The sequence below is a fragment of the Eriocheir sinensis genome, chromosome 22, assembly GCF_024679095.1.
Source record: "Eriocheir sinensis breed Jianghai 21 chromosome 22, ASM2467909v1, whole genome shotgun sequence".
Lineage (NCBI taxonomy): Eukaryota > Metazoa > Arthropoda > Malacostraca > Decapoda > Varunidae > Eriocheir > Eriocheir sinensis.
Genome location: NC_066530.1, coordinates 6,039,235 through 6,064,809, shown reverse-complemented (window position 1 = coordinate 6,064,809; position 25,575 = coordinate 6,039,235).

Here is a 25,575-nt window from a genome sequence, read left to right as displayed (position 1 = left end):
AGGCGGGAAGTGTTGCCAACTCGCATATAATTTTTGCTACATGTTCTTGTATGATCTGAAATATACTGTAATATTCTAGACTGTACTGTTCTGGATATATATAGGAGAAGAGGGCGAGAGAGGGCCAGTCCCAACCATAGTAAGCTAGTGATAAGAGTCAAAGTGAAGTGTACTTCTAAGGAAGAATATTAAACTACAGAAGCTGTGTAAAGTGTTTACATATCTCCCTCCCACGGAGTCTCCTGACGGCGACACGGAACCCAAGTAACACGTCCGGCATAACACTGGTGTCAGGAGTGTAGCCATTTGTTTTTTCGCCATGGAGACTCGTTCCCAAGCTGCCCAGAGGGACGACATGTTGACTGAACTTTTGGAAGCCTTGAGACTACAGGGGGAGAAACAAGAAAGAGCACAGCAACAACAAGAAAGAACACTCCAAGAACTCAAAGAACAACAAGAAAGAGCACAGCAACAACAAGAAAGAACACTCCAAGAACTCAAAGAACAACAAGAAAAAGCACACCAAGAACAACAAGAAAGAGCACAGCAACAACAAGAAAGAACACTCCAAGAACTCAAAAAACAACAAGAAGGAACACTCCAAGAACTCAAAAAACAGCAAGAAAGAGCACAGCAACAACAAGAAGGAACACTCCAAGAACTCAAAGAACAGCTAGAGATCGCTTTACGGAATTACAGCTACAGCTAAAAGCAGTACAAGATGGAAGTGAATCAGTGCGAAGAGAAATGACTGATGTGACCACGAACTTGGGACAAAGCCTGATAGAAGTGGAGAAAGAACACACAAATCTTCAACAAGAGATGGAGGTGGTACGGGAGACGACACACAAAGAAATACTAGAAGTAAGTGACAGAGTGAAGGCCCTTGAAGACTGCTTGGCTGGAAACGGACAGCCAGTGCCTGCAGGGGCTAGTTGTACCAAAGATGCTTCTCCTACGCAAGTCCGGGGTAGTTTGAGCCCTGTTTCGCCTGAGTTTATCCCCGCAAGAAGTTCCGCCAGCCCCATGGGTCTGCTGGGTTCGCCTGTTAGAAAGAAGCCTCAGGAGTTTGATGGCAAGGTCTCCTGGGAGGCTTACCGCGCTCAGTTTGAGCTGTTGGCAGCTCGGAACGGATGGGATGACCAAGAGTGCGCGGTACAGCTGGCCACTAGCCTGAAAGGGGCGGCGCTGGAGGTCCTTGCTCAGCTCGACAATGCGACAAAGGGCAGCTACAGCGGGCTGGCACAGGCGCTGGAGCAACGATATGGGACCAAGCACCAGAACGAGCTCTTCAGGGTTAGGTTCAGAACCCGCAACAGGAGGCGCGGCGAGTCTCTTCAGGAACTCGCTCAGGACCTTGAGAGCATGGCGCACAAGGCATACCCAGGTGCCACCCTGACCTGCTGACGGTTTTGCTGCGTGATCAATTCATCGATGCCCTGGACAGCCCTCAGCTGAAGATACAAGTGAACCAAGCTAAGCCAACATCAATGCAGGAAGCTCTGGCACGTGCCATGGAGTTTGAGTCCTTTGTTAGGTCTAGCTTGTCAAGCTTCAAGGACGACTCGACTTCTGGCTTTAGGGCACGAAAGGGCGCTGTCAGCGACACAGACAGGTTCCAAGGAACGTGCTGGTACTGCGAGAAGGTTGGGCACAAGGAGAACGAATGCTATAAGAGGAAGAAGGAATATGAAGGTGCCGCTAAGAAGAAGCCCAGGAAGGACCCAAGTGCTGGACCTGTGGAGAAAAGGGCACTGGAAGAATGAGTGTCGGAAAAATGTGCCCCAACGAGGGACCACCACTGGGAAACTAAGAAGGACTGGTTCACGGGGCAACGACCAGTCTGTCCTGTACATGCCCCGAAGATATCAGTGTGCAGGAGAACCACCATGACAAGCTGCCAAGTGGAGGGCAAGGTTGACGGAGTGTTGTGGCCTGTGGTCGTCGACACAGGCTCGGAACGCACATTGGTGCGGCCTGACGTGGTGAGTCATCGTCGGCTTCCTAAGACGCCGCATCGACTGTGCGGAGTCACAGGACACTACGCAGAGCTCAGAGGCCCAGTGGACGTGAAGTTTGAGCTCGGAGGAAAGGAAGAGTTCCTCTCTGTGTACGTGGCCGACATGGATGACCCCTGCATCCTAGGTATGGATTATCTTGTCTCCCACAGGTGCGAGCTGGACTTCCGCGCTAAGCAGCTGACTGTAAGAGGAAGGAGGGTGCCACTGACGACTGTGAACAAGGAAGACCTGCCAGTGACGGTCAAGCGCACCACCATTATTCCTCCGAGGTCGGAGATGCTGTTACCCTGTCAAATTACGGGTGCCCCCCCGGCTAGCCTGTGTGTGGTAGAGAGTGGAAGTCGATGCCCGGTAGAAAACGGGGTGATTGTAGGCAGTACTTTGGTAGACCCTGCTGCAGCGGAAGTGCCTGTCGTCGTGGTCAATGTCTCCTTCAGCCCAAAGAAAATAACACAAGGGACCATGGTGGGGTTGTGCCAAGAGATCGACCAGAAACCAAGAACCTGTGTCTGCAGGAGAACCCTGACGAAGCCCCAGGAGGAGCTGCCTGACTACCTGCGCGACCTGTTTGACAGGAGCTCCAAGTGTCTAGAGGAACCCCAAGTGGAACAGCTCAGGGAGCTTCTCGTGAGAAATGCAGATGTGTTTTCCACAGGAGACCTGGACTTGGGGTGTACGGACCTGGTAGAGCACCACATCGACACAGGTAGCCACCGCCCAGTGAAGCAAGCTCCTCGAAGGATGGCACCAGCCCGTCGCAAGGAGATGGATGAGGTAATGGATGATCTCCGGCAACAAGGGCTAATCGAGCGGTCCAGCAGCCCGTGGGCGTCTGCTGTAGTGCTCGTCAGGAAAAAGGACGGTTCCCTCAGGTGCTGCGTGGACTACCGAGCCCTCAACGATCTCACCATCAAGGATTCATACCCACTCCCACGGATCGACGACACGCTCGACGCCTTGGTGGGCTCCAAGTGGTTTTCAACACTGGATATGAAGTCTGGGTATCACCAAGTCAAAATGGCGGAACAGGACAAAGAGAAAACAGCCTTCTCCTACGGTCAAGGCCTGTGGAAGTTTAAGGTCATGCCCTTTGGCCTGTGCAACGCGCCGGCCACGTTTGAGCGGCTGATGGAGAGGGTGCTGGAGGGACTTCACTGGAAGACGGCACTCATCTACCTCGACGACGTGATTGTCTTTGGCCAGACCTTCGAGCAGGAGATGGAAAGGCTATCAGAGGTTTTCGCCCGGTTTAGAGCTGCACACCTTAAGCTCAGCCCGAAGAAATGCTGTCTGTTCCAAAAGGAGGTCCAATACTTGGGACACATCGTGAGCGAGTCTGGAGTACGCACTGATCCTGAGAAGGTGGCTGCGGTAAGGGACTGGCCGACACCCACCAACGTGAAGGAGCTGCGGAGCTTCCTCGGGTTGTGCTCATACTACCGCAGGTTTGTGAAAGGCTTCGCTACGATTGCTGCACAACTGCACCTCCTGACGAAGAAGGGGAGCAAGTTTGAGTGGACAGCGGAAACTCAGGTTGCCTTTGAGAAGCTCAAGGAGGCCCTCATCAGCTCGCCCCTACTCACCTACCCAGACCCCTCTAAGCCTTTTATACTGGATTGTGATGCCAGTGATGAGGGGATTGGTGGAGTGCTATCTCAGGCATGTGCCGACATGGAACGGGTTGTGGCCTACTTCAGCAAGAAGCTCACCCCAGCCGAGAAAAACTATTGCGTGACCCGGAAAGAACTCCTGGCAGTAGTCAAGAGCCTTGACTTTTTCCATGCTTACCTGTACGGTGCAACTTTCACCATCCGCACGGATCACGCTGCATTGCGGTGGCTGAAGTCACTGAAAAACCCTGAGGGCCAGCTTGCTCGCTGGATAGGTAAACTAGAGCAGCATCACTACACTATTGTGCACCGATCTGGACTAACACACGGTAACGCGGACAGCTTGAGCCGGCGCCCATGCCTACCGGAGTGTCAACATTGCCTCCAGAGGGAAAGCGTCCAGAATATGTGCCGCCGCACTACAGTGGAACAGACAGCGGAGGTGCCATGGGAAGACTTGGGAAAACTGCAGCGGAGGACCGAGATCTGAGACCAATTATGGAGTGGCTGAGTCTGTCGTCAACGCGACCTGGGTGGAAGTAATCTCGAGAGAAAGCCCTACCACCAAGAATTACTGGACTCAGTGGGACACTCTTCGGATAGACGACGGGTGTTGCAGCGACGCTGGGTCTCTCATGATGGTCTTGACCACTACTGGTCCACAGTGTTACCTGTGAAGTCCCGGAAGGCGTCTTGAAAGAAATGCACGACAGCATCACCAGCGGACACCTAGGGGTAAAGAAGACACTGAGTCGCCTGCGCCAAAGGTTCTACTGGGTTGGCATGAGGAAGGACGTGGAAGAATGGTGTCACGCGTGTGAGGTGTGCTGTGCAAAGAAGGGCCCCAAGAAGCGTCACCGTGCCCCACTGCAACTATACCAGGTTTGAGCACCCATGGAACGGGTGGCAGTGGATATAGCAGGACCCTTGCCTCTGACGACGAACGGAAATAGGTACATCTGTGTCACAATGGATTACTTCACCAAGTGGCCGGAAGCCTACGCCATCCCTGACCAGGAAGCCACTACCATCGCCAAGGTTTTGGTGGAGGAGTTCTTCTGTCGCCGGTGTGCCTAACGAGCTCCATTCCGACCAGGGAAGGAATTTTTAGTCAACAGTACTTTCTGAGTGCTGCAAGCTTATGGGTATCAAGAAGACCGGACCACTCCTCTGCACCCACAGTCAGATGGAATGGTGGAGAGGTTTAATTGGACGTTGGGCCAGGAGTTGGCCAAGCAGTGCAACAATGATCAGTCTTCATGGGATCAGAAGCTGCCTGCGCTTCTCATGGCCTACAGGTCTGCCGCCCACGAGACTACGGGGTATTCACCGCAAAGCTGATGTTTGGACGTGAGCTGCGATTGCCGGTAGACCTACTGACAGGAAGGCCTCCTGGGGAAAGCCTTCCAAGGACGCCTCCAGTTTTGCCCGTCAACTAGAGGAACGGCTGGAAGAGGTGCACCATCAAGTCCGAGGTGCCTTGAAGTTCTCCGGTGAGGCCATGAAGCGCGGATACAATATGAGGGCAAGCCACGTTGACTTCAAGGAAGGAGACTGAGTCTGGCTTAACAACCCGCAGATGAAGAAAGGACAGTCTCCGAAGTTACAGAGCCCCTGGGAAGGCCCTTACACTGTGCTAGAACGCCTCTCCGACGTGACTTACCGAATCCGGAGAACGGAAAAGACCAAGCCGAAAGTTGTCCACGTCAACCGCCTATGGAGGTACCACGGTCCGGGAAACTACACCTGGAACAACTACAGACACCCAGCAGCCGACGAAATCGCAAGGGACGTCCAGGACCGAGAGGAGGTCGACGACGACGTAGGCCTCCTGGCCCTTTCAGCCGAGGGAGATAACCTCCCGGCTTCGGTAGATGTTCCAGGGACACCCCAAGAAGCGGACGACGACGAGGCGCACCAGGAGACAGACGCGCAGGAGGCAACGAACAGAAGACAGAGACAACGCAGGCGTCCACAGCGATACGACGATTATTATGTTTTTGATTAATTCTCTTATGTTTGTACATAGTTAAGTGTGTGATCGGGACGATCACAATTAAGAGGGGGGGATAGTGTTGTGCTGGAAGCTTCCCCCGGCGACCATAGGCCTCTAGAAGGCTCCCGGAGAAACGAGCAAAGGGGCGGGGAGCAAGGCGAGCCGTCCGCCCAGGCGCCAGGCGGGAAGTGTTGCCAACTCGCATATATTTTTGCTACATGTTCTTGTATGATCTGAAATATACTGTAATATTCTAGACCAGTGATTCCCAACCGGTGTGCCGTGGCACCAAGGGGTGCCGTGAGATCTTTTGAGGGTGCCGCCAAAATTCAGGGGAAAAAATTGCATTAACTTCACTCTCTCTGCTTCTGCTGCTGCTGCACAATTTAGCGATCGAATTTTCAACTTAGCTACTTTTCATTGAATTTGTATAATAATTTGTACTTATGGAAAATTACAATCCAGGAGAACAATACTAATTATATGATTTCTACTTGGTGTTTGAAGCTGTCATATTTGGCAGATATTTTCATGAAGATGAATGAACTAAATCTCTCAATGCAGGGGAGACTTGAGGGAATTGTAACATCAGTTAACAAGATGAAAGGTTTCCAGAGAAAGTTAAAATCATGGAAGTCGGCTGTTCAGAAAGACGATGTGTCAAACTTCCCTTCTCTTCAACAACCAGGATATAAAGGTCTGGGAACTGTAAAAAATCTGATTCTTAATCACTTGGAACAACTAAGAGAAGCAGTTGATAAGTATTTTCCATCGCTTTCTACAGAGAAGCTCGATTGGATTGTATCACCCTTCGAACTGGCTGACATGGCTGAAGAACAGGACTTCACGGCAATAGAACGTGACGAATTTCTTGATATGTCTGCTGATTCAACACTGAAAGTCAAATTTGAGAAGAGTGACGTGACACTGGCAGCTTTTTGGCATGGAACATCGGGGGAATATCCTAATTTGGCTAAGAAAGCTATTTCTCTACTTTTGCCTTTCTCCACATCGTATCTGTGTGAGCAGGCATTTTCTGCCATGGCAACAATAAAATCGAAACAAAGAAATAGGCTTCTTTCACTTGAGGATGATATGCGGGTGGCATTATCAACAATAAGACCTGATATCAAGAGTTTGTGTTCCAAGCATCAATCGCAAGTTTCACACTAAGTATACATGCATGGTTCACTCTTGTCTATTTGTGTGTATGTCTTGTATCATAGTGTAACACTGTAACTACTTGAATACATTGTGCAACTACTGTAAAACTTGTCACAATTACATATTTGTATTATAATACCATTTTTTGTAATAGCAGGATCAGTGTAAAGAAAATTTTCATATCTATGTATAAGGTGTTGTTACATCGATGCAAAATGTCGAAATGAAAAAAATATATATAATAAAAAAACAACGGAGATTTTAAATATGTATTTCCTTATAAGGGTGCCGGGAAGTTTTGAAAGGCTTGCCAAGGGTGCCGCAAACTAGAAAAGGTTGGGAACCACTGTTCTAGACTGTACTGTTCTGGATATATATAGAAGAAGAGGGCGAGAGAGGGCCAGTCCCAACCATAGTAAGCTAGTGATAAGTGAAGAGTCAAAGTGAAGTGTACTTCTAAGGAAGAATATTAAACTACAGAAGCTGTGTAAAGTGTTTACATATCTCCCTCCCACGGAGTCTCCTGACGTCGACACGGAACCCAAGTAACACGTCCGGCATAACAGTATTTTTTTTATCTTAATGACATCTCATGAAATTCCTAAATAAATTTTCTGTAAAGAAAACTCTCTCTCTCTCTCTCTCTCTCTCTCTCTCTCTCTCTCTCTCTCTCTCTCTCTCTCTCTCTCATTTGCCTCAAGATAACCTAAAGGTCCTTAGTTTCAATGGGCGTAGCCTAAGAAATAAGTTTGATGAACTGAGATGTCTTGCTCTGACAGAAAATTTTGACGTAATTGCTATAACCGAAACATTTATCGACACCACAAATATTGATTTAAGTACAGAATACATAGATGGCTACAGACTCTTCAACAAAGATCGTGTAAACCGTAGAGGTGGAGGTGTCGCCCTTTTTGTCAAAAGCTATTTGCAACCCACTGACAGAACACCAGGAGACAGTAATGTTGAACATTTGTGCGTGCGAGTAAACATTGCAAAGGTTAATTTAAATATATCTGTCACCTACAGGCCTCCGGAGCAATCACTTAATGCCGATCTTGAAATGTAGTGTTTTAAGGCAGTCAGTTAATAACAGCGACTCACTGATATTAGGAGACTTCAACCTCCCCCATATCGACTGGGCGACACTGTCAGGTACAAAAGACGAGTCACATAGAATGATCGAATTTTAAGAAGAAAATTATCTAAGCCAAATGGTTTCTGAACCAACTCGACAAAATAACATACTAGACCTTGTAATAACGACCTAAGATAACCTAGTCAATAATTTCACGATAGGAGAACACCTCGGTTCTTGCGATCATAAATTAGAGCGCGTCGACATTAGAGCTCAAACATCAGTGACTATAAATAAAGTAAAGGTGCCCAGTTTCAAGAGCTAACTTCGTAGAAATCCGACATAAACTAACAGAAATACAACTATAAGATGACGATAATGTAGAGGACACCTGGCTAAGCTTTAAAAATCATCTACTCACTCAGCAGAATACATTCGTCCCTTTGTGTGAGAAGCGAAGTAACACTAATAAAAGCCCACCTAATTTAATAGCGAAATTAAACACTCAGTCAAGGAGAGAAAATTGTTTTACAGGCTAAAGAAAGAGCAAAGCCCGCCCGAAAACATTAGACTTTATCATGATGCCAGGCGACGAGTAAAAAGATTAGTATGTCAGGCAAAGCGTAGATATGAAGAAAATATTGCGGCCAACTGCAAAAATAATCCGAAATCCTTCTTCAATTACATAAACAACAGAAAGGTGATCAGAAGTGGAATTGGACCCTTAACAAACAGCGACAGTGCACTAGTAACTGACAGCCAACACATTGCAAACCTATTAAACAATTACTTTTCCTCGGTGTTTAATATTAACAGTCCTCCCACCACTACCACCAACACCAGTACTAATGTAAATCCCAAGCATGTCTTGCCTAACTTTGAAATAACAACCGATGAAGTCCTTAAACCCCTCAAATCACTTAAAACAAATAAAAGTCCTGGACCTGACAAAGTATATCCTACACTGCTCAAAGAAACAAAGAGCGAAATACTCTCCTCCCTCACAACCGTATTCAATATGTCCTTGCAACAAGGAATCATCCCTTCGGATTGGATTGGAAAAAGGGTAATGTGACACCGATTTTTAAGAAAGGAGACAAAAAATTACCAGGTAATTACAGGCCCATTAGTCTAACTTCAGTTGTAGGTAAGCTACTTGAGAGCATAGTTAGAGACAAAATTGTGAGTTAACTTGAAAGCCACTCATTAATTGGGGACTCTCAACATGGCTTCCGTAACAAAAGATCCTGCCTATCAAACCTATTGACCTTTAATAACGACCTCTCCACAGTTTATGACATAACCAAATCACTGGACGTAGTCTATCTTGATTTCCAGAAAGTGTTTGATAAAGTCCAACATCATAAATTACTTTACAAATTAAAGCAAATAGGTATTGACAGTCAAGTACACCAATGGATAGCGAATTGGTTGAGTAACAGACAACAAAGAGTGGTGATTGACGGATTTAACTCCGAGTGGGCGCCGGTCACTAGTGGCGTCCCTCAGGGCTCGGTTCTTGGCCCAGTGCTCTTCATTATTTACATCAACGATGTGGATGTTGGACTCAATAATCGCATTAGTAAATTTGCAGACGACACAAAGATTGGTAACTCGGTTCACACTGACGAAGATAGGCAAAGCCTCCAAGAGGATTTTCACAAAATTTCAGCTTGGTCGGAGAGATGGGAGATGCCCTTTAACGAAGATAAGTGCCAGGTCCTTCAGGTTGGAACAAGGAATAAAAAGTTCGATTACGAAATGCGCAGCGTTAAACTCAAAAGCGTTCAGTGCGTTAAGGACTTGGGGGTTAAAATCGAGTCAAACCTCAAATTCTCACAGCAATGCATTGATGCAGCAAATAAAGCTAACAGAATGTTGGGCTTCATTAAAAGAAACTTTTTATTCAAAAATAAAGATGTAATACTTCCACTCGACAACAGTTTAGTCAGACCCCACTTGGAATCTGCGGTACAGTTTTGGTTTCCCCACCATGCAAAGGACCTTACTTAATTAGAAGGTGTTCAGTGTCGGGCAACAAAAATGATCCCTTCCTTGCGCAACAAATCTTACGAAGAAAGGCTTTCCACCCTTAACATGTTCTCTCTTGAGAACGTCGCCTCCGAGGAAAACTGATCGAATATTTTAAAATACTTAATGGTTTCACAAATGTAGACAGATCAACATTGTTTATGATCGATGACACTTTGCATACGAGGGACAAAGGCGTAAAACTCAAATGTAGACAAGTAAATTCAGACTGCACGAAATTTTTCTTCACCAACGTTGTAGTGCGAGAATGGAATAAGCTCCCACCGTCAGTGGTCCAGTGTAACACGATTGGCTCCTTCAAAAACAAGCTTGACCGTCACTTCCTTCAACTTAATATTAACTAGAGCTGAAATGCAACGTTTTGGAGCCATCTGATTAATGTAGAATCACTTAGGTTTAAGGACAGACCACCTAGTCTGGACCATAGCGTCTGTGTGGTCTGATTTTCTATGTAAGTCTATGTAAGTCTCTCTCTCTCTCTCTCTCTCTCTCTCTCTCTCTCTCTCTCTCTCTCTCTCCTGAATGAAGTGAATATTTTTTCGAAAAAAAATAGCATGTATACGTAGTTATTATGGATGTACTCATAGTCTAATAACAATAACAATATATATTAGCATCCTAAAAAAAAAGAATCGGACATGAAGAATTATCCAATAAATAAATCCAATAATAAAAGCGGAGCTATGATGGAAACGAAAAGCAGGACAAAATGGTGGGATCTTGGGAAGACGGTCAGTGAGGCAGTGACTCAGCAGCCAGCACAACATTCAAGGCTTAATTTCTCTCCACAAGGCCAATACCGCATGGCGACTGGCTACCGCCGAGCAAGATCCAAATGGTACCGGCACTAGTGGCAATGGTCAGTGCCGAGTGATCATGAGTCTTCTCGGCACTGAGTACCGGTACCAAGTGCCGACTGAATCGATTCTTCTCCGCACTTGGTACCGGTACCCAGTGCCGACTGAATCGATTCTTCTCGGCACTTGGTACCGGTACCAAGTGCCGACTGAATCGATTCTTCTCGGCACTTGGTACCGGTACCCAGTGCGGAGAAGACTCATGATCACTCGGCACTGACCATTGCCATTAGTGCCGGTACCGGTTTGATCTTAGTGACGCTAGGCGGCACGCGGCCAGTCGCCATGCGGTATGGACCCTGTGGAGACGAATTAAGCCTTGAATGTTGTGCTGGCTGTTGAGTCACTGCCTCGCTGACTATCTTTTCAAGTTCCCACCATTTTGTCCTGCTGCTTCCATCACAACTCTGCCTCCATTATTTTATTATTGGATTTATTTATATATTGATAATTCTTCATGTCCAATTTTTTTTAGGATACTGATATGTATTGTTATTATTAGACTATGAGTAATATACATGCTTTTTTTATAAATATTCACTTCATTCAGGAGAGAGAGAGAGAGAGAGAGAGAGAGAGAGAGAGTACAACAGAAGAAACATCCTAATTATTTAATTAATAAATGAAGGGAAAAAGTCCACTGTGTCTGTGTGTGTGTGTGTGTGTGTGTGTGTGTGTGACACACACACGCACACTCATACACTCCATACACACACACTGTGGACTTTTTCATCTCATTTTTTTCTGCCCTTAATTAGGATGTTTCTTCTGTTGTACACACTCTCTCTCTCTCTGAATGAAGTGAATATTAATTTTTTCGATAAAAAAAATAGCATGTATACGTAGTTATTATGGATGTAATTGATCATAGTCTAATAACAATAACAATATATATTAGCAACCTAAATAAAATAAAAAAATCGGGCATGAAGAATTATCCAATAAATCCTATAAATCAATCCGAGCAATCTGGTACTGGTACCGAGCAATCTGGTACCGGTACCGTACCGTTTAGCTGGTACCATTAGTACCGGTACTGGTACCGGTACCTGTCCACCCCTAGTACTGAGTAGTGACATAACATAGGGACTTGTTTGAAATAAATGCTGTGGAAAGGTATCGAGAGTATTCTTTAAACATCACCATCCTTACATTAACATTATTAATATTTTGTTATGTACATTATATTATAAAAGAGAAAGAAAAAAACTAATCGGCCCCGATTAATCGGTCAAAAAGCCGATTACCGATTAATCGGCAAAGTGGCCAATTAGGCCGATTACCGATTACTTACCGATTAATAGGTGCTAACCTAGTTACCTGTACAGCGAGAGCAAGAGTGGGCAGAGCTTATTCAAATAATATTATCACCTATTGCTGCCAATGCTGAAATATTCGTGGGATGCATGACCCACTATTACTTAGTGCATGGTGTTAGGTTATTAATAAATAATAACCCATAGCCGTAAAGCCGTTAGATTAAGTGTAATCCAGAGCAAGAGATGTCAGTTGTGGCGAGTGCTGGCATCTTGGCTGCTGGGCAAGCCGTGGCGAGCCAGCCACACGCTCAGGGTTGCCATATACCCAGAAAAGTCTGGATTTCTCCAGAATTTTGTTGCTATTGCCAGAATTCCAGAATTTTGACGAATATATCCAGATTTTTCATGCTTAGCCAGAAAGAATCCCTTAAAACTTCTAAACTTCCAGAATTTACTGTTTAGTGATTAACTGATTACGTTCAGACGGTTCAGTAAATAATCAGATTACCATATACATCATTGAGTTTCAACTACTTCGTGTATAAAATAAATACGGACAGTAGCTGTTGAGTTGAAACTTAAAGTCTTGAACAGAAACATTACCCGACGCTTCGTCAAGGTCCCGTACGCTTCTCGTCAAGACCGTGCAGCGGTGCCAGATTGTCCTACTCACACTCATATGTTTGCCGATTTCAGAGCCAAAACCAGTCTCCTCCTACCCAATAACTGACTTCATATATAGTTACCGTTAAAATGGTTAATTATCGTTGTTTCTTGGCAGTAGTTCTGGGTCAGAAGACGCTAAATACATTTCTCCCGTCCCCACCCAGCTTCTCTCTCTCTCTCTCTCTCTCTCTCTCTCTCTCTCTCTCTCTCTCTCTCTCTCTCTCTCTCAGGGAACCTTCCAGAGGACTGGTTAATTGGAGTTATTTTCCCTATTTATAAAAATGCAGGGGAAGTAGAGGACGATAATCTGGCAATGGTGTCACGACGGCAGTCAGTCGCCACTCACGAGTCAGCAGTACTGTCTCCAAGGTGCCAGGAGAGGAGCTACACAGTAGGGATTTTGAGTGAAATATACAGAATTACGGTGTGCTTCGAGGGACTGGCAGCGGGATCCGTGGTGGTAGAGGATGGTATCATCGCGGAGGTGTGTTTGATGATTGAGATGAACTGATACTTTATTGAACTCACCAGTTAAATGACCAGTATCATGAACTTTGATATGAACAAGTCGAAGGATCCAGAAGATATGTAAGGTAAGAAAAATCTCTCTCTCTAATATGCTGTGTACAGTGTAGTCTGTGTCCAATCCTCTCTCTCTCTTCATTCCATGTCTCTCTCTCTCTCTGTCTCTCTCTCTCTGTCTCTGTGTGTGTGTGTGTGTGTGTATATATATATATATATATCCTATATATATATATATATATATATATATATATATATATATATATATATATATATATATATATATATATATATATATATATATATATATATATATATATATATATATATATATATATATATATATATATATATATATATATATATATATATATATATATATATATATATATATATATATATATATATATATATATATATATATATATATATATATATATATATATATATATATATATATATATATATATATATATATATATATATATATATATATATATATATATATATATATATATATATATATATATATATATATATATATATATATATATATATATATATATATATATATATATATATATATATCCAGAATTTCCAGGACATATCCAGAATTGTTTGCGCTTGTTTCCCAGAAAAGTGCTGTCAGTCATATGGCAACGCTGCACACGCTACTTCTCTGAGTGACCCAGCCCCGATCGGACGTGCTTCCCTTACCTCCAACCTCCCACGTGTTCGTGGTGGTCTTTCCTGCCCTGCTGTATCCACAAGTCAGGCGACTGTGTACTGCAGGCAAGGAAAGCCCTGGGAGGTTACAGGACGGCCCTGGGAAGTAAGAGAGGCGGCGTGTGGCTGGATTCAGGACTTCATCGTGGGCGGTGAGGACCACGTGGCATCAGCGGGCGGCCTCCGGTGCGCCCATCCACGGAGCTAAGTATAGTGTTCTTGTCTAGGGTATTTTAAGACAGTTAGCTAGGTAGCTGTGTGCCTGGATTTATTAATTATTCCTCATTTCCAGCAGACTTTTCCTTGTTGTGTCAAATATACTTATGAGTACGATACAGCTGGTTTTTGCTTATCCTATGAGAGTGTGATCGGTCAAAATAAGGCTGTGAGTCTGAGAACTCAATTTTCAGATATTTTATTTTTTATTTCTTTTATTGCTGAGAATCTTTAAGATCTTCAGAAGTCCAGACCTTTTCAAGAACCCCACATTAATTGGCGCCCGAACAGGCTCCTGACCTCACACTCCATAGGAGAAGTATTGGCTGTTAGGCTCGTGAAGTATTAAGTAGCAAGATGTCTGTATCACAGTGGAAACAGGAAGCGGCAGAAATAGGGTTAAATGCTAAGGAAACCAGGACTATATATTCAGAGAGCAGGAGAAAGAGAGGGAAAAGGAGAGAGAGAGAGAAAAAGAGAGAGAGAGAAAGAGAAAGGGAGCAACACCAGCTAAAATTACGGAAACTGGAAGCTGAGAGAGCGAGAAAAGGAGACACTTGCAGTAAAATTAGCCGAGCTACAGGCGGCAAATAATGGGAATGGTGATGCCCACTCTAAGAATAATAAGGTAGTTTCCCCAAAACTAAAGCTTAATCATTTCAAGGAAGGTGACAAGACTGAGGTATTTATAGCGCAGTTTGAGGAAGCTGTGAATCTAATGCAGTATGATGAGGTCACCAAGCGTGTGCAATTCATAAGTCTTTTTTGTGGTAAAGCTTTGGAGGTGATTCATAGATTGGATGAGGACTCTCGTGAGTATAAGGATATGAAGGAGGCATTATTAGCAGCTTATGGAATGTCAGGTGATGATTTAAAGAAACAGTTTTCCTCTGCCTCCATAAATGATGATGAGAAGCAATTCAATTTGCTGCTCGCCTCATAGGGTACTTAGAGCAATGGCTCAAGAAAGACGGTGCTAAGAAAACAGAAGAAGGTGTGAAGGATCTAATATTGCGAGCGCAGTACGTAAAATCCTTCCCAGATGAATTAGTCATGAGGCTCAAAATAGACAAGGTGAGGAAATTGGAAGATATGAAGGAAATGGCTAATGGCTATTTTGAGGCCTGCGGTAGGACGAAAAAGCCTGTAGTTAAAAGCAGTAACATGCAGAGTGATGCTTCTGGAAGAAAAATGGCTTTAGGTGTCGCCACCACCAGTGCAATTAGCCGCCAGTGGCCTTCAGCCGAAAGTAACCAGACTTATGTACCGCGTCCGAAGACTGGAAGTTATGGGCCACGACCGAATCAGGGTAACTACTCTAAGTGGCACAAAAATGCTGCAGTAAGGCAGGAAGGTGTAACGCAGCATGGGAATTTTGGTAGGAAGCAGGCGTCGCCACCACATGTGCCTTTCATGAATGGCCAGTATCGCGATGAGGCACAGAATCAATGACTATTGGCCGGAGTAGCCACAAATCAGTAAGATGATTGGTTGAATTTGAGTAAAGGTTGGGTGGGAGACTGAGAGGTCACGGTGATGAGGGATAGTGGTTCTACCATTTGTACATTGAGGCACAGCTTAGCTAGGAGCCATGAACTCACAGGTGAACGGAGAAAAATATGGCTGTTGAATAGCGCGCCAGTGATAGCTCCTGAAGTCAAGATAAAAGTCAAGTCACCCTATTACACAGGCTGGATCATGGCGGTGACACTCGAAACACCGCTGTATGATTTAGTGATTAGCAACATTCCCGGAGCTACTAACGGGGTGGGTAAGAATGCAGTGACTCAAACACCTGACGCAGTGTTTGATCCAGAGGATTTTTGGGAAAGTGAAAGGCTACAAGGAAAAGGTGAGTCTCAGATTGGTGCAGCAGTAGTGACACGAGCCACTGCTAAGCGTAAGAGTACTGTTAGGCCTCTCATGGTTACATCTCTTGGTGATCTAACTAACAGCGAGGACGTAAGGAAGGAGGTGGAGAGTGACGCCACCCTGCAGGAAGTGCGTAAACGTCTGCAGGAAAACAGTGTCATTCAGCTGAACGACAACCACGTCAGTTTTATCAAGCAGCGTGGCTTGAAATATAGGCAGATTATCTCTCCCTCTGGTGAAAAAAATTGCAGTTAGTTGTGCCTACAAAATACAGAGAGGCTGTTCTCAAGTTAGGTCATAGTACTGCTCTAGGCGGTCACATGGGAAGAGCCAAGACACTCGCTCGCGTACAAGCCCATTTTTACTGGCCAGGGATTGGCCAGGAGGTAGCTAGATTTGTGAGGTCGTGCGATGTATGCCAAAAGACTATAGATAGGGGAAGTGTAAAGCCTGCTCCCTTACACCCACTGCCCATCATTGACTCTCCTTTTGAGAGAGTAGTGGTAGATTTGGTGGGGCCAATAGAGCCCCGAGCTAGCGATGGCTCCAGATATATTCTTACGCTGGTAGATTTTGCCACGCGTTGGGCAGAAGCAGTGCTGCTCAAGAATATTGAGACGCAAACTGTGGCTGAAGCTCTCATGACCATATTTTGCCGAGTAGGCATACCCAAACAAATACTGAGTGATCTAGGTACTCAATTCACCTCAGCGATGATGGAGGAAGTACTCCGTCTGCTAGCTTGTAAAGGGTTACGTACCACGCCCTACCATCCCATGGGGAATGGACTGTGTGAACGTTTCAACGGCACACTTAAGAAAATGCTTAAATGCATGGCTGCCGAACAGCCCAAGGAATGGCCCAGGTATCTTGCTCCTTTGTTGATCGCATACAGGGAAGCTCCACAGAGCTCCACAAGGTTCTCCCCGTTTGAGCTAATGTATGGAAGGTCTGTTTGGGGCCCGCTACAGTTATTGAGAGAGCTGTGGGATGACGATGTTCTGGACCCAAACGTCTAGAACACGTACCAGTACATGTTAGATTTAGGTGACAGGTTGAGGGAGACCTGTAACATTGCTAAGGAGGAGTTACTCAAAGTAAAACAAGTACAGAAAGGTTCCTATGACCGGAAGGCAAAGTTGCGTAAGCTCAGTGTAGGAGAACAGTGCCTAGTTTTGCTTCCCACAGCAAGCAACAAGCTGTTAGCTCAGTGGAAGGGACCTTACGAGGTGCAGGAGTAGGTTAATGACATTAATTATATTCTCCTGGTTGATGGACACCCTAAACGGTTCCACATCAACATGCTGAAACAATACTACTGGCCAGAAGTAGCTGCAGGTTGCTTGAGAGAGAGTAAGTATGATGATGAGAAGGTGAGGTGTCTGGAGTTAGTTAAAGCTCACTATTCTCAACCTCAGATCGTAGATGTGGGAGCGGCAGTAGTAATTCAGGATGATGAGGACAGCGAGGCTCCTCTTACTGTTTCTGCTAGACAGACAGAGTCAGTGCATGACGTGACGTTGGGAGAAAAGTTAGCCCTAGAGAAGAGGAAACCTTCGCGACACTTAAAAGCATGTTGTGCAAAGAGCCCATTTTGCAGCTGCCTGATTTCAATAAACAGTTCATTCTGCGTACCAATGCATCACAGGAGGGCATTGGTGCCGTGTTGATGCAAGAGAGTAATAATCAGGTGTTTCCTGTAAGTTACTACAGTGGGAAGTTGCGTGCAGCAGAGAGAAATTACTCTACGGTAGAGAAAGAGCTCCTTGCAGAAGTAGAGGGAATCAAGAGATATTATCTTTACCTATATGGCGATCAGTTCATTCTCGAAACTGATCATTTGCCCCTAGCCAGTTTAAAGACTTCCAAGAATGCAAATGCACGCCTGATGCGTTGGCCGTTGTATCTCCAGCAGTTTCAGTTCACAGTAAAGTACATAAAGGGGCAAGCCAACGTTGGGGCAGACTTCTTGTCACGTCTGGTAGCAGAGTAATCTGATCGAGGTGGTAGTGAGGTGTGGGTGCAGTGAGGTGACAGGATACTGGAGCATACTCTATACCGACGGTAAACGAGGATCAAGCCTCTACCTGTGACCCCTGAAACTACACCTCACCCATCATGAGTAGTGGGGGGATTCTGGTGCTGCCCCATGTAGGCCACTCGGTTTCCTGCAGTCTCCCCGTGTTCTTATGTTCTTATGTTCTTATGTTCTAACCAAGTTGTCATGCCCCGACGAGCTTATTTTCCTTTCTATTTCCCAACACGACCTCTGCGTGTATTGAAACAACACACGAGAAATTAATCAAGACCAGGAGAGGGTATTTGCCGGCTGCCTGGGCTGGGATTGAACCCGCGACCAGCGTGACGGAAGAGCCACTCCTTACCGAGTCGGCCAAAGAGGTACCCCACTGGCTAAGTGGGTTATGGGAGGCTCGTTCATCAGGCCGTCGCCGCACTACAAAGTGACTGAAATGGACAGATTAGGTGGCTCGGAGACTTTATGTTCGGATCTTGGGGCCTCAGATTCAGCTGAATCAAGGAACCAAGTGATGAAAGGTGCAGATTAGGTGGCTCCGAGGGTGGTTGGCGGTGCACCCCACCATCCAGGCATGTGTTTTTCGAGCAGATAGGAGCTGTCATAAACCATAGGTGGTGGAGTTGTAAATGCAACCCTGAAAAAGCTGGTTTGGCCTGAGAGTTTTGTGGCATGCTTAAAATTTAAGTTGCATGGTATGGTGCATGGTGTGATAATGTAGGAAAAATTAGGCAGATGGTCAGGACTTTATACAATAAGTTACACCATTTTACACCTATCTACATCTACTCCACATTTGTCCCACATACACTGTGTATACATACATAACACCACTCACATATTGTGAATAAATGTGGTGAAGCTCGCCAAGCCGCTCTAACATGTAATGGCACCTTGCTAGGGAGTTTTCCCTCTAGTTTGAGTATTAACGTAAATGTTGAGGTTTTTCACTCACAGGCGAACCATCATTTACCTGAGCAGAGGTTAACTGACATACACCACAGTATGAGAGGGTGCATGGAAGCGTGTGAGAACGTGCTGTCAGGAACATGCTAAGTACTATTAGGAACAGGTATCCTGTAGGTGCAGGTGTAGGGCTTGATAACCGTCTTGGCAGCGTAGCGCAGTAAAAACTTTTCTCCTGGAGAAAAAGGTTTCTTAGAGGGGGGGTGAAATGTCATGAACTCCTCATTCCAAGAAATAGCCAAATGGAACTTTCCATTTTCTTACTCTCCAATGGGTCACTTGTACAGCGAGAGCAAGAGTGGGCAGAGCTTATTCAAATAATATTATCGCCTATTGCTGCCAATGCTGAAATATTCGTGGGATGCATGACCCACTATTACTTAGTGCATGGTGTTAGGTTATTAATAAATAATAACCCATAGCCGTAAAGCCGTTAGATTAAGTGTAATCCAGAGCAAGAGATGTCAGTTGTGGCGAGTGCTGGCATCTTGGCTGCTGGGCAAGCCGTGGCGAGCCAGCCACACGCTACTTCTCAGAGTGACCCAGCCGTGACCGGAGGTGCTTCCCTCTACCTCCCTCATCCCACGTGTTCGTGGTGGTCTTCCTGCCCTGCCGTATCCACAAGTCACCTCGACTGTGTCTGCAGGCAAGAAAGCCCTGGGAGGTTACAGGACGGCCCTGGGAAGTACAAGAGGCGGCATGTGGCTGGATTCGGGACATCATCGTGGGCGTGAGACCACGTGGCACCCGCGGGCGGCTTCAGGTGCGCCCATCCACGGAGCTAAGTATAGTGTTCTTGCCTAAGGCATTTTAAGACAGTTAGCTAGGTAGCTGTGTGCCTGGATTTATTAATTATTCCTCATTTCCAGCAGAGTTTTCCTTGTTGTGTTAAATAAACTTAAAAGTACGATACAGCTGGTTTTTGCTTATCCTATGAGAGTGTGATTGGTCAAAATAAAGACGAGAAGGGGCTGTGAGTCTGAGAACTCAATTTTCAGATATTTTATTTTCTATTTTTTTATTGCTGAGAATCTTCGCAATCTTCAGAAGTCCAGACCTTTTCAAGAACCCCACAGGCCAGTGTTGCGAGAAATATCTCCACGCTGAAATTAGTCATTCTGCTGTCCAACACGCATGTGCGCTGTGGGAATGCACAGTATTAAAAGTATTAATTTGCCTTGTTTTGTTTTAGTTTGTCTACTTGTGATCCTTGTGAACAGTGAGAGAAATATTTAACAGTAAGCAAGTTGAACCTCTGTGCGAGCTATTTTGCGGCTGCAGCGGCAGTTTACGTTCAATAGGCATTGAAAAGTCAATTACAATATTAGTGATTTAATGATTTATAGCTGAAAGAGTTAGCAGACTATATCATAACACACACAAAACTACCAGAAGGTTTGTCCAACTGTACCACGGGTGACCGCGAGCGACCGCCCTTACTTTAGCAGACGACACCACGTGGATCACAAGCGTGGTTTCAGAACTGCCAGCCAATTGTAAGGCAGCTGCCTTCAACTGCGGCTTCAAAACGACCTGTTCTCACTTCCCATTTGCTGCCTATTACCACGGTACTATTTTGAGATAACAAGGGAGTAAAGTCAAAAAATTGTGATAACAAAGGAGTAAAGTAAAAAAAAAAAAAAAAAAAGTCATTTTTTTCCACAGGTCGGAACCAATAAGTGTTTTTCATGGATTTCAATACCTCGAGTTTCACAATCCTTGAGTTTAGTGCTATACCTTCGGAATGAAGCAAGCGCAAAACTCAAGAGGGTACTGTAGTTAGAAGAGAACACCATGTGCCTTTAAGGAAGAGAGGGACATGGAAATTTTACAGTAAAAAGAGAAATAAAAGGAAATTACTGCCCTTAACTTGCACTACTGGTGACCTAAGCTGTGGGAGAAATTATTAACGTAAAGTCTTCAGGTTGTAGCCGTGCTGCAGCGTGTCTGAAACATACGAAAAGGGTCAGTAAAATCCTATATCCCTGAAGTACGTGTACTTATCTAATGAAGACTTGAAACTATTGATACTCTGTGAGCTAACTACTGACAACGGGAGTATATTCCAGTGATCAACGATTCTATTATTGAAATAACTTCTGCACGCCAATGTGTTACATCTGTTTCCCTTTAACTTCCAACCGTTGCTGCATGTAATTGTGCTGGGGTCTCTCTGAAATAGACTATCTGGGTTAATGTTTTCAAATCTATTAAGGATTTTGAACACTTCGATTAAGTCCCCTCTTACCCTCTGCTTTTTTAAGGCAAACATATCTAAACACTTTAAGGGGAGTGTCCGCCATGTCTTAAATCATTAGCATATGATCCTGATTATATTCATGTGAAATGTATGCTTATGGGGAAGTAATATGCACTTACTTTCAGATCTATAAGTTGATACATAATAGCAGGAAAAAATAAAATGTAAATTTTCAACAAAACTCAACTCTCAAAATCTCTATCATCTAAAGACCTATGCTGCTGAAAAAATACCAAGAAACTTAAAGCAGAATCCAAAACATGCATTGTTGAAAATTTTTCCATTTTGCTTTTGTTAAATGATGAGAATTTTTAAAAATTCTGTTGGTGTATCTAACAATATTATTTTTTTCCGACAACTGTCCCTCAATTAAAAAGAAAACTCATGATGGAAAGTTTGCACTTCTGCTCCTCTTTCCAATGATGTATTGTTTATTAAAATCGGTCAAATAGCAGCAAAGACTTTGAAGAAAAAATTAAACTAATCCCGTTTTCTAAAATGGAGAGTTAAGGTCCACGAATTTATAGAGTTCGCCCTTTAAACCAAGATGCCTTCCCAGTTGGTATTCTTTACTGAATTGCAGTTTTTTCTTTGTTTTGAAGCCCCCTATACCCTTTTATATTGTACATTTTCCTTTTTTTTCTATTATATTTCAAAATTGTATTTTTGACATGTATATTTTCAGCTTTACAGCTGCAATCACTTAATAAACCATTTATTATTATTATTATTATTATTATTGTTATTATTATTATCATTATTATTATTATTATTATTAGACTCCTCATAAGACTCCTCTTGCTCCCAAAAGAGCTCTCAGTGTGAGTGCAGTTGGGAGAGAGCTGAAAGTGACTTTTTCAAGCTTTGAAAGCAGTGTTACTGGTGAAGACAGTGACATCAACCACACTGAACTCCAACCCCTCGTCTTATCAGGAAGGCTGCGCCTCATTTTTGTGCAACCGAAGTTTAGTGGTCATCCTGTAGTTCAATCTCATTACGGTGATGGTGGAAGTGATATTCAGGCCCCTGAGGATGCATCCCACCACCCTTCAGTGTTATCAAGTTGAAAACACGAGGGTAATGAAGGGGTTTGTAATGGGGTCGAGTGGGTGGAGGGTGAGGGGGGCTGCCAACTATGCAGTGCTGCGCACACAGGCTTGCTTCCACCAAAAAGTTACTGCGCTTCATCACATCACCACGGAAACACCACATGACGTAGAGATTTCGGGTTTGAGGCAGACTGAAGAGGAAGGATGGATTAAGTGAATGCTTATAAATTTAAAGCTACTGGCTTAGGTAGAGCCGTGAAATTGATAATGGATAGTGACCAATTTTCAGGATAGCATCAGAACTTTGCCGTATGGGGAGAACCGATTTCACGGTACACCCCCGCCCTTAAGGGGTTAACAAACATTTTGGGAAATTGTACATGTAAAGTAAACCGTACATATTTCTGAGCATTTTAAGCAGTGAATATTTTTTTTCCAAAATTGTTGTCTTAAAGTTTAGGGTGCGTGTTATATGCTGGAGCGCATTATACGCCGCAAAATACAGTAATTAAGTGACGAGCAGAACAGGCGGGGAGGGGGGGAATTCAGCCATAACTCTGTCATTTTTGCTTATTTCTTCATAATATTTTGCCACAAGCTAGCTGAGGGGTGTACATATACATATCGATTCAATTTTTTTTAAAGACTAACGCTGGACGCTCTCCTTAAACGCTCATCATACAGCAAGTTACGGAACGCTGGAATTTGTTTGGTTGCTCATCTCTATTTTTTTAGCAAAACTTAATTTTTTATATAATTCGGTGACCAGAACTGAACTGCTAGGTGTGGTTTTACAACTGCTGAATATAATCTCTTCATAAGCTCAGGTGATACAGGTAACTCTCAATTTACGCGAGTATTGTGCCCTTGAAGAGGTCGCGTAAATCAAAAACAATGTAAATCAAACAAGAGGTAGGTTTCTATCAAAAAATAAATATTCACTCCATTCAATGGAGAGAGAGAGAGAGAATAACCATATCACCGTGATATCCACTCAGGCACTCAGTCTCAGCCTCACTCGTGTGAGGAAGAAATGAGGGACACCATGAGCGACTAGCTAGTATTGGTACCGGTACCGAGCAGTCTGGTACTGGTACCGTACTGTATAGCTGGTACCGTTAGTACCGGTACTGGTACCGGTACCTGCCCACCCTTATTGCTGAGTAGCGTGGCAGCGTGGGTACTGTATTGTTGTTCAAGTGGCACGCGGGAAGAACTGAGCTCAGCTGTGTGGCCACGGGGCCATGTGAGTCCAGTTGCGTGAGACATCTATAAAATATCGCGTATAAGTGAAAAAAATGTGTAAATTAAACCTTTATTTAAATTTTGGACCCCGCGTTATTTCAAAAATGCGTAAATCGAGTTACCTGTATATAATCAAAGTTTCTCGAGATTAACCTTAACATCATATTGGCTTTTTTACTCGCCGCAGTAAAGTAATCCCTTGCCATATCGCGGCTCACTTATCGTGGTCTCGCTGTATCGCGGATTTTAAAATTGTAAATATTTAGTTTCGTATCGCGGATTTTTCGCTATATCGTGGAATTTTGCGGTATAGAGGTATTTTAATATATTTATTATTTTACTTATTTTGCAGTAAAATAAGCATTTTCTAGCCTAAAAAAATGTAAACAATATAAAAAAATTAAGAAAGTATTAATAAGAACATATCAAAATAATATTAAATTGAAATAAAATACGTAGCGCACAGCAGATGAGTAGACAAAGACTCGAACGTATGTGAAACACAGCTACGGCCGCTTCCGCTTGAGCTAGTTTGCCCGATGTGATCGTGACACGCACACTATTGGCTGATGGATGGGAGGCGACCAACCAGAGCACTGTGTTCTGTATCCTGGGTGCTGATTGGCTCAGCGACCGTAGCATTTGTTGGTTCATGAGTGGTTAGCTCGGAGACAAAGGGAGAGTGTGTTACAGCTTGCTACCGTTAAATGCTCGAGAAATTGGCAGTGAGGACCCAGACAGGATGAGGCAATGACTACACTTGAACAAGACTAAAGTCCTAAACTTGCTCAAAATGATTACTCCAAGCTTATCTAGTTTCTGGAACTCTTTGCGGTACTGGGATAAACACGTGGAGAGCTACTGAACCGAACAGCCGATACGCTCTTCTTCTTCTTGTGACCACAACTTACTGACCGGCGACCACACGAGTAACCGACATGTTGGTGACTGAGTTTCTGACTAAAATTTCGATGAGTTTCCCGTGAAATGTAGCCGACTTTGAATCTCGCGAGAAACTAGTGGTTGGGTGACCTTGTTCACATGGACTGAGGCGAGATTCACAGAGATATGCGTGCTTATATAAATAATATATATAAAATATAATATATAAATTATATAAATAATAAAATAAATATAAGGTCGCTATTTCGCGGATTTTCGCCTATCGCGGGGGGTTCTGGAACCTAACCCCCACGATAAACCAGGGATTACTGTACATTAATCTCTCATTTTAACCCTTAGATTACGGCAATCATATATATATAAGTGCGCTACCACACGCCCCACCCGTACGGGGATCATATATATAATCATCACACTCTACGCTCCCTACGTTTCAAATATACCGCCAGTTCTTGACTCAGAAGAATGGTGGAGGCATGTGGCATCCGTACACACTCTCATTCATCTCCAGCGCGTGGCCTACCGAAGGCCACAGATCATTTTCCACTTTTGTTCGAAATGCATGTCATGTCTCGTGACACGTCAAGCAGTTCCTCTGTTCTGGGCGGAAGTAGAGCGCGAGCGAATCAAAGTGACAGTGACTCTGATGACTGCTATGGTAGTGACATTGACAGTGATCCTAGTGACAGTGACTGGCTATCCAATTTTGGAGACATTAGTCAACGAAGCAGTGATAGTGATGTATATATACCGCCTGCCTCGCAGCGTCTCCCTACCCCTGCCCCGAATACTTCAAGACAGAAGCGTGGCCGTGTTTCTTCACGATCTAGGAATACTGCAACAAGAGGGCGTGCAAGAGCTAGTGCTGCTTCTAGTGACAGAAACTTTCAGTGGACCAGTGGTGATTTTTTATAACAAGTGTGCCTCAGTTTGATGGTGTTCAGGTGGGAAACACTGATAATAACACCAAGATCTTTTTCTTGTTTTACTTCGCTGAGCTCATGTCCTTGAATCTGATATTAAAAGTTAGGGTTCTTTTCACCTATGTCCATTACTTTACATTTATCTACATTGAAAC